Source organism: Aulonocara stuartgranti, assembly GCF_965226115.1.
Source record: "Aulonocara stuartgranti genome assembly, chromosome: 19".
In the NCBI taxonomy this organism is placed as follows: Eukaryota; Metazoa; Chordata; class Actinopteri; order Cichliformes; family Cichlidae; genus Aulonocara; species Aulonocara stuartgranti.
The window spans coordinates 15,513,780-15,524,492 of record NC_138955.1 but is presented as its reverse complement, the minus strand read 5'-3'; the positions used below and the strand labels follow the sequence as shown (position 1 = coordinate 15,524,492).

Sequence of the window (10,713 nt, the reverse complement as noted above, 5' to 3'; positions counted from 1 at the left end):
GCTGTCATCAAAAAGCATTGTCTTGCATGTACTAGCTTTGACATTATTCCTCTTGCAGTGCTGTTTCAGGTCCAAATGTTTTAACATCCACACTTAAGTTAGTTACACCACTATAACAAACGCAGCCTGTAACAACTTGTGACCCCCTGCACAGTCTTTTTGTAACTCTATAAATTCAAATAATTTGTAAAAACATTTGAAATGTGCCTCATTTTTACTCGGGCAGGATTTTGTCATACCTCTCACTGTACACTACAAGCAGGGGCATTTTACGTTACATGACCTCAAATCATGTACAAATGTAACTGCTGAGCACAGTGCTGTCAGTGTAGGTTAATTTCCTCACTCATATGCTGCTGTTGCTTCACTCCCAGCTAACACTGGGATGCTTTGTGGTTCAGTAATGCAGATTACTGACAGCCACGGCACAAAAGGATTTGCAGTATACTGTGCGTAAATGTGTGTGTAGTTGTGTGTGTTTGAAACAGAGGGGAGGGCAGGGTGAAGGTGGACTAGTAGTCACAGCCTAGAGTATTCCAATGTTTTCTGTTTTTTATAACCCATAACCCTTGAGACCTGCAAGTTATGGGCTGACCCACGCATCACTAATGAGCAGAGTTTCACCCTGCCTGTGGATGCAATACAGCAGAAAGCCCAGTCATAGATGTCAGATAATCCCATAGCTGAGATGGACTGTATTAGTTACAGATAACATGCTTCATTTCTCAGTTTGGCACCATGTACCGATGGCTGAGAGAAAAGGACTGGCACGCTCTGATGGCAGGAGCTGCCAAAATGACTTCCCATGTGACCTCACTATGTGAGACAAACAACTGCTGCCAAACCCAAGGCTCAAGAAGGGTAGTGGAGGCAGCAATAGCAATAGAGGCATCAGCAGATACAGGCTAATAACACAGTTACATAGCTCTAAATGTTCGCTTTAAATGTTATTTATTCAAGATTCAGCAGTTTGCTTTGGCTTCAGTTAAATATCAAAAACATATATGCATACAAAAGATGGTTGCAGCCACTGTGATGTCACCCAAAGATTTCTATGGAGTTCATCATGAAACCTTGATTTTTGCAATATGCCAATGCCAGCTAGCAAGCACGCTAGAGTTGTTATGAATTAGCTATACACAGCAAACTATTTTCTGTACCAGGCTGTTTATTCTTTAATAAGCTGGGCACTATAAGATGTGAGTCCAAGAGGACTGACTTTTTGGCCCCAGCCTTAAGGTGCTAGTATTTGACACTAGCTCCAAGTGGAAACCTAGATGTTGCCAATGAATTGAGGGCAAAATAAACTTAAACATTACATATTACGTTAATAAATAGTAATGAATCACAAATGAGTAAGTTATTTATAATGAGGGCTTGACCCTTGATGCTCTTTATATGTGTAAAATTGCTGACACATGTTGACTTTATTAAAACCTCTAAAAACCTGTTTGAACTTTACTTTTTCTCTACTTTTTTTTCTTACCAGAATAACAATAATAATAATAACAGATACATACAGAGCAAACAGTAAATGTTCTCAATTTGAAGCCCTGGTTGAATGATCGATTAAGCATGAAGCAGATTAACACAGAATTATAAACTACATGCTGCCCCTTAATGTTTTGTCTTTCCTCAGTGCGATCCCAGTTAAGATGAACTCTGTATTCTTCCAATCAACTGTGGAGAGATCCGACTCAGAGGGTGGCATACAGCATTGAAATGCATTTGGAATGCATAAAAGCTGACTGAGACAAACACCAAAATGGCACAACAGTGCTATATGTAGTATCAGTTAAAAAAAAACAACCAAAAACTAAATCCACGTGCAATTTCAAAACTATAGGGACAAATTACATTTAAAAAGAAAAATGTATATAATGAGGACGTAGACATTATAGCAGAGCTCCAGTCAGCTTTTTCTCTGTGCTGCCAAAGCTGTCAAGCTAGTGTGTCCCTCCCTTTTCTGCACCCACAGCCCATGGCCATCAGTGGACTAATGAACAGAACGCAGGAGCACAAAAAATCTTCTTAGAGGCTTGATAAGTTATGGCAACTCTGCAGCAGCATCGCAAATGTCCAAGTACCCATGGCTGTCTTTATCATTGAGGTCCAGGGGAAAAGTAGATGTGTTTGAATAAAGGGTAAATATGTCAGTGTAGCCAGTTCTACATAAGATACCGACTGTACTGACCTGCAGCTAGGAATTCCATCCATATTGGGGATTTTCACACCTCACAGTCCAAAATCAATTTTCAGTGCCAGTGGAGGAAGTAGAGCACTCTTTATGTAGCCAGAAGGAAAGTGAGAGTGTTCACTTTGGGGATGTTTTGCCAGTTGATGATGATGCTAAGGTTGTAGTGTCGTAGTTTTTCGATTTTACTGGATGGACAGATTTGTATATACTCACGGATGGATAGCTTAAGAAAATAAACCTCAAGTAATTTAGAACAATACAGACACACACTGCATTAACAAAAGAAAAAAATCTAAAGTATTGTGTCGAAAAAAACAAACACCTAATATTTAATTTAAGCTTATATTCGTTGCAGTAAATCATGCAGCAACACCACCCGCCCATTGGCAACTACCTCAACCTTTTCTTATAATTACAAGCCCTTCCACTTGTGAAATATTTTCTAGTAATTAAAGTCATAATGATGATGAGATAAGCTCTCCTGATTTCTTTGTCAACGCAAAGCACTTTAATCCAAAAAATCCTCAGTTAAAAGGTTTTTTGAGAAGAGTCTTAAAAGAAGACTGATTCAGAAACTTTATCTTCTTGAGCACTTTAGGCATCAGGGCCCAGGCAACATAACCTCCAACTTTTTTAGTTTTCAGCCAGGACTTTTAGAAGAAACACAGATTTCTACCAGAGCAGCAAATATCATCCAATATCAATCACGCTTCAGTACATGACCCTGCTGCCAGACAAGAACATTAGAGCAGACATCTCTATGAGAACGCAGATCTCTTCCAAGAAACTCAGAACACCCATCCACAAGCCTGACCTCCACAGACAGCCTTACTTTCTGACTGAACACAAAAAAGGCATATTGCTGCTTCAACAATGCATCCCGGATGCCACCCGCTAGTTCGTAAAGCCTCAATTTGAGCAATTTGGCAGTTGCCATCTCAGTTTCTGCAACCCAGACAAGCACAGGGTGTTTCTGACTGAGAAACCACTGAAGCTGCAGGCTTATACAATCACAAAAAAAGCCACACCCTTTATCACTCACTGCTTTATTGTTTATTATACTGTAAATAAGTTCATAATTTACAAAATGAGAGAGTTTCCATTTGAAAGAATGCATGTTCCAGGCATTAACATCAATTTTCAGATTAAATGGCAAAATCATTTCTAATTGTCTATTGCTATTAGCAAAGCATATGAGCAAAACGATTACAAATTAATTACTAAGGATGTTCAGGATCTTGTTCACAAGTGCGTGTATAATGAAGTGATCTTAACACCCACACCTGCTCTCATGAGCTCAGAGACAGAGACTCCCTATTATAAAAAAGACACATTTTCTTCCCCCGAGTTAGGAACATTTGAGAGGAAGTTGCTTTACAGCCACCTTGAAAGATGTAAAGGCTTGTGCAGCTGACTAGGATACCTTGGATCCTCCTATACAGTATGCATCTGAAAGATATTGGGTAGATATTTATAATATCAGAGAGTCAAAGCAGCTGAGAAAGCATTTTCCATCTGACCTAGAAATATTTTAAGGAGATCCAGGATGCTTGGGGACTAAGATGAGGACAAACACACTTGGACTACCAATAGCATCATAGGTGGTGAGAAAGGATGATGTTCACCACATTTCCCCTTACAAACACATCACCAATACTGATATCAGACACTTTGTTACTTCACTGGAATAAGCCCTCCACTGTATATCCTTTTCTTATGCACTGTTACACTCAGAAGGATTTGGGAATTGAACCAATGACCTGACATGCCTAAAGACCATGATCATTGAAACACTGGAAAGGATGTTCATCATTTTTCCTTTAGAACGGTCTTAACTCTTCAAGGCATAGATTCAACAGGGTTCTGGAAACATTCCTGACTTTTCTGACATGGCGTGTTATCTTGCTGGAAGATGTTTACCCATCTTCTGATAGTTCTAAAGCTGGCCATCATCAGCAACAATACAGAGGAAGGCTGTGGTATTTAAACAATGCTAATTTCGTATTAATGGTTGCAAGATGCGCCAAGAAAATATCTTCCACATCATTACACCTCCACCAACAGGTTTGACTATTGAGACACCACATTTTGACCCTAACATCTGAATGTAGCAGCACAAATCGAAACTGATCGGACAAGGTAACGAGGTTGAATTACTTTTGCCTTCCTAACAGCTCGAACCTCGATATCAGCTAAATATTTTTTTTGTCCAGAGAGCTGTTGTTCATTTTTCTCTTCTTCAGGCAGTTTTCTACAAACCCTCACGATGGTTTTGTGGGAAAATCCCAGTAGACCAGTTTTTTAAAAACACCGTCCTGTCCTGGCACCAACAACCATGCCACTTTCAAAGTCACTCAAATGACCTTTCTTCCCCATTTTGATGATCAGTTTGAACTTCAGCAGGTGCTCTTGGCCATGTCTACATGCCGAAATGCATTTTAAGTAACTGCTTTATTATGAGCTGAGTATTAGCAGAAGGGATGTATATAACAACATGGCCAGTGAGGATATTTTACTTTAATAACTCAAACTTAAGACATTTGCTTTTTAGCTCAACACTGATGCATTGTTGATCCATTGTGGGCACCTGGAGACAACTTGATTGTGCTGACTTATTCTGTGTGTGCAGATGTTTTGTATTCTTTTTAAGTACGGAAGTAAGTCACTACTTCAGGGTTGTCACGGTTTTGCAAGCATGCAGTTTTTGTTGTGCTTATTCTTTGCTTTGCTAGTGGTGAATCAATAAATCCACTCCTATTGCTTGAACAAGTCACCAGATAAATACAGATTTTAAATGTATGTTTGGCCCTGTTTGTTTGACAGACCTGTCGGGTTGTATCCAGTGGCCTGTAAAACTGATCTAGAATACACCAGAATATTGTTAAACTCATTCAAGTCTTGGTGAATTACTGTGTATTACGGAAATCTACTGTGTATTAACTTCAGCATATTACATATATACAGTTTTTTACATATATACTCGAAATGTCTTGACATTTTGCGGCTTCTGAAACTTTGAAATGTCATTGTATTGAAGTAATAACTAAAGATGGAACCATAAGGGAAATAAAGTTGAACCATCAACACTTTCACTCTGAAAGTCATTAAGTGGCAGCTCATCCATCAAAGGAGAAGAAATATTGACGTTTTCCTTTATCATTTTGGGTGTCAGTAAAGCATAGGTTTTGTTCATCCATGTATTACAGTAATAATAAACTTCACAGCCTTCTATAAGCTATAAAACTCGAAGGCAAAGCGAAAATGCTAAAAGCAGTGAAGGTTCAAGTGAAAACATGAAACACTGAAAGAATTGTAATGGTTGAATTTCTGTAGGTAGTTGGTTTTAGGTTAAGAATGACTGTGTCTGAAGTTTCTGGAACTAAAATGACAGCTAATTATATGCACTGAAAGTAGCCGAGGTGCTACATTTGATCTGGCACAACTATAACAGCTGAATGGAGAGTAATTTGGTAGTCAAAGCTGTTAACGCTTCTAAAAGGTGTTAGTTTCTCTAAACTGTGTCTACTCTGTTTTCAAATTCTTCTACACACTCAATCACTAGCAAAATGTAGGATTAAAAAAAAAAAATCATCAAATCAATAATATTTGTCCTTGTAGGCATGCTACAGTATGTAGTACAGTACAGTATATATGTTATATTTGAAATGCTACTGGAATATTAAATGTTAATGATTGATTTAAAATCCACTGTTGTGGTGTGCACAAATGGACCTAATAACTATATGTAGCATAGGTAAATTAAGTAAAGTCTACTTGAGTCCAGAAAGTGGAGACTTCTGCACTTCTCACCTCCAGTTCTCCTGCTTACCCAGTGAGAGCTGACTTCTAGCTATATTGGAACTAAATTGGCACCTGGAATTAAAGACCTGTCACTTGGCGTGGGCCTCTAAAGAAAGCTGGAAGCATCCAAATCACTGGTAGACAAGCGGGGGATTAAGAATCCCTGCAGGGTTAAAAGATAAGCCCGAGGGGTCATGAGATGAGTAACGGAAGAGAAATTATCATATTTTAGCTTCACCGAATTATCATGTATCAGCTTTGCTTTTTCTCTGGTACTGAGTCACTTTGAGCCTCCAGGTCTAATTAATCAAATGAAACATTCTTAGGAGAGTGAATCATTCCTCACCACTCGCTGCCACTTTCAGGGTGTCATGTGAGGTTGTGTGTGGAGATTTTCTTTAGGAAGTTATAGCATCTACAAAGACACATCTCATTTTGTCACAGGAAGTTATAGCGCTATTATATTGGAATCCTGTTAGCTCACTTTTTTATTATTTTCATCTACAGAGCAGCTGAAGTAAGCTCAAAATTAATTCATCTCTGATTTATGAGCCTTCTCGTATAATGTGATTTTGAAACCTATTAGAAAAAGATTTGCTTGGTTAATGCACATTTTTCCAATTCATTCCAATGCCCAATTCGTCACTTAAGCTACTGACAACGGGTTAGGACCTTCTTGTCACATTTTAATGCATTGGTCACCTCCTTGGCTTTGAGCTGCAAGATAGTGCTCCACTAATGTATTTTGCATTGAGTGACAACAGACATAACTCTGACCAAAGAGGGTGGCAGGATGGAAATGATATACAGGAGCACTTCCAATTAGAAAGGCAGTGTGTTCAAACTTGACACCTTGGGGTCTTGACCAAACATCAATAAGTAACAAGGTGGGAGAGAGAATAGGTTAATCTTTTCTCCTTGGTTTGTATGCTAACAAAGGGAAGATTTACAAGATACTAGTGAGGCTGACTATGAGATTTGGAGTCAGTGACACTAACAAAGAGACACGCCAGAAGAGCAGGAGGTGGCAGTGATGAAGATGCTGACATTTTCATTGAGAGTGACCAGATGGGGCAGGATTAGAAATGAGTGAGAGAGACACCTTGGGCTGAGTTTGGAGACAAAGTTAGAGGTAAAACAGTTTTAAAATAATGGTCACTCCTGGACCTTTCAAGCACGACCATCATCATCATAGTTTCATGTATGAGCATCCTGACTTGAACATTTTCACAAGGTTATCCCTAAGTACAGCCCTGCTGAGCTGCTAGGATGGCTTGAACTTGTTGAATGAATATCACAGGAGTGGACCGGCTACATATTTGACAAAGAGTGAAATAAATCCTGAGTGTGGAGGTGCACTTGAAAACTGAGGAAAATATTAGATATGCCAAATCTCCAGAGTGCTAAAACTCATTGTCATTTAAGAGGGCATGGAAGTAAATATAACTACAATCATGAGTCACACATTTAAAAAAGATGCTTTCAACTATTGGTATTGGCACTGTGCTTGTTGTGAAAGATTTAAAAAAAAAAAAAAAGAAGCCTTTTCTGCTTTCAAATGCAGCGAGTATCTTGACAGAACTTTTTTTGGACTGGAAGTTTCTAAACAAGCTGTCTACAATTAAAGTTGAGAGAAATGTCATGGCTGGAGGCAAATGACTTCATATCAAATCTAACATTTCCTCAAAAACTTTAAAAGAGTCTGGATTTGTAACAAATTCCAAGTGCAGGTAAGAAGAACATATCTCTGACTCACTTATAGCAGCTTCATTATTTTGGGATATTTTCAGAAATAACTAATCTAATAGTTTCATCTTACTTCTGTTTCCAGAAGTTTGGGCTGTGACTTGAAGACTGAATGCACAGTCTGCGTATGTGAGACTGTTTGAGGTATTTCAGGAAAGGGACGTCTGAAACATCGACGGATGTCACACAATCCTCCTTTATTCTGGCGCCATCAAAGCACAGCTTGCTTCACACTGTCTTACCACATAGGAAGATGTGCATGTGGAAAAAGTAAAAAAACAAACAAACAAACCAGATCTTGGTCAAAAAAGTGAAAAAAAAAACCCACCTGTTTTTTTAAAGCCTCTTTGTTGTTGTGATGCTCTTGACTTGTCCTTCATATAATATTTGATATGTGGGAAGAGTACACGTCCCCTTCAGAAAATGAAATATTGTTTTACTGGAGGGTTTTCGAGCATGAATGGAATGTTAGATGTCATGCCAAGCATCTCAATTACATTCATTTAGAGGTAGACCGACTGGTGTGTTCCGGATAACTACCCTTCTGCATAACCCAAGTTACGCGGCAGGGCATAACTTGGTTTAAAAGAGGCGTAAGTAAGCCCTGCCATGTCATTACAACTACATGTGGAATAGCTACTCTCCTTACATGTGCATTGCAACTCACACTAATATCCTTATTTATACAGTAATACTATAGACAGGAGGCACGTGTTGTATTCGTTCAGCAATATCCTTCCCATCTGAGGTATGGGAGCTTTGCGGCAGCCTATCGCACTCATAACCCCAATTAAAAATCAAATACTCAAAGCAAAATACAATTCTGACCATACATTTGTCACAACAGCAATATAGAACTCAAGGAGAGTGGGTGGTAAAAGGTGTACATAACTTCAGTTAAACTCATATTTTTGACAACAACAAAAGGCTCGGGTAACTGGTAAAAAACAAAAGAGACGAACAAAAGAACATAAAAAAATTAAATGCACAAAACAGACACACAAGGAAAGAAAATAGATTGGAAACAATCAACGAGACAAAACCTAAACCCCCAGATAATAGATATCACCACAGTGCTTATCAACTTTCTTTATTAAGACAGGCTTTCATCTTCAGCTGTGCATGCTCACATGAAAGATGATATTTGGGTACTGTTATTTAACTCCTATTCTGCACAAAAACAAATCAGCCACACCTAGTCCAATCAGGACATTAGAACAACAGATGATACAGCTCTACAAAGAATGACAAATGATATGAAAGTAAAATACAACACGTTTGCTGCAAATAAGACGAGAAAGTAATGTTGGAGAAAATCAGTTGTGTATTTTAAACTTACAGAACGATAAAATAAATGTACTCAAGTCATTATATTTATTTTAGCACTCAGTGCGCTCTCAGATCTGCTACTTAATTCGAATGTGATTGCAGGCCAGAGTTGTAAAACCTTAAACTGCACACATAGAAAAATTACAGGTTCCTCAGTGTGTTCAGGTTGGACTGCAGCATCAGCATTAAAGAGGAGCTCCAGGAGTTCTGGCCCATGCAAAAAGCTTACTGTGCCTCCTCAGCTGAATTCTTCTGAAATACTTTACAACTTTAAGTACAATTAAAATAACACAATTTAGTCATGAAAAACTTAAACACGCACACAGATTACTGCAGTAACAACAAAGCTCATTATTGTTAATGATTCTCTTAACAGCAGCATAGCACATCTGCAGCACCTGCTGTAGTTTCACTTGATTTAGACTTTCAGAAGTACTGTTCATACATCTCGTTGGAAGTAAAAGGAGGTCATTCATCAATTCACACAACAGCATGATCTCACTTATGTAGCCGGGTGGAAGTTCGATATTATGGGACATGCCACTGGATGGCACTGTTTTTCTTTTGGGGTACCTCTGAGAGCGGAAGGGATCATGGGGATCTACGGAGACATGCATGAGTGCTAGCTTGCATTGGTGTTATGTGGGTGTGCAATGCCTTTTTTCGCTGCGTGATCTGTTTTGAACGCAAAGTGTGCAACAGTTAAGGCACCAGGAGTAGCTGCCACCAACTTCGCCGTTCGTCTCAGAGGGATCCATATTCCGTTTTCTGCTGGATTAATGCACTGTATGTATTTGAGTTCACACTTGTATTATACTATCTCTGTGGGTAAGAGGGAAATGTACCGTGTTAACTGTTTAATCTTGGCTCTGTATCTATGCAGGAGAAGCCACTACAGTTATTTTTGCACTGCTAAGGTTTGTTTTATTTATGTTTGGGTTTATATCAGACACGAAATGACGCTAGATGTCCTTGAGTTCCAGATGCTGATAAAGTTGGGGAAATAACCTGCAGTAGCAGTGGGTTACCAGAGCACAAAGCTGTTACTGGATAGGAGCTGTCTGTAACAATTTTATTTCTTTATTTTTACAACCTTGTTATTTTCTTCTGAGCACTTACTTTATCATTCAGATTAAAAGAACCCCAAAGATAATCTGTGTTCTGGGCTGGTTAATTTAGCCAGGCTACACTTAAAAATGACCAAAGAAGTTATTATTAGCAATTTCATTCTCTCAGCATTTTTTTCCAAGGCTACACCTGCATTAAGAAAAAAAAGCATGCATAATATTAGAATGTATTTGACGCTCGCAGTGGGTGATAAATAAAGTAGGATGTTTATGCTTGAATGTGTTGTTTAGCTTGTAAAGGAGGCACGGTATATAGGGTTAGAATTATGGTATTCTTGTGGTACCATTTTACATTTACATTTAAGGTTTGTTTTTTAATGATATCACAAATGAGTTGAGCCAAACGTCCACTCTCAAAGCTGGTTGACCATCAAGTCAAAAAGCCCAGGCAATTTAAAACCAAAACTTTGAACACAACCTGTGTTCAGCATAAATTACCGCAGTGCTTTAGATGGGTAAAAAGAAAGCCCCCTTCATGACACTGATAACTCTAACTCAATAATCCTGCTTTGT

At 38.6% G+C, this 10,713-nt stretch overlaps 1 long non-coding RNA gene across 1 annotated transcript; it reads left to right on the top strand.

Moving 5' to 3' along the window:
• The first annotated feature begins 9,698 nt into the window (after nucleotides 1-9,698).
• Nucleotides 9,699-10,226, top strand: LOC309694880. Its single transcript, XR_014272979.1, has 2 exons — nucleotides 9,699-9,859; nucleotides 9,957-10,226. It is a non-coding gene; the product is annotated as an uncharacterized lncRNA (long non-coding RNA).
• Nucleotides 10,227-10,713: the final 487 nt, after the last annotated feature.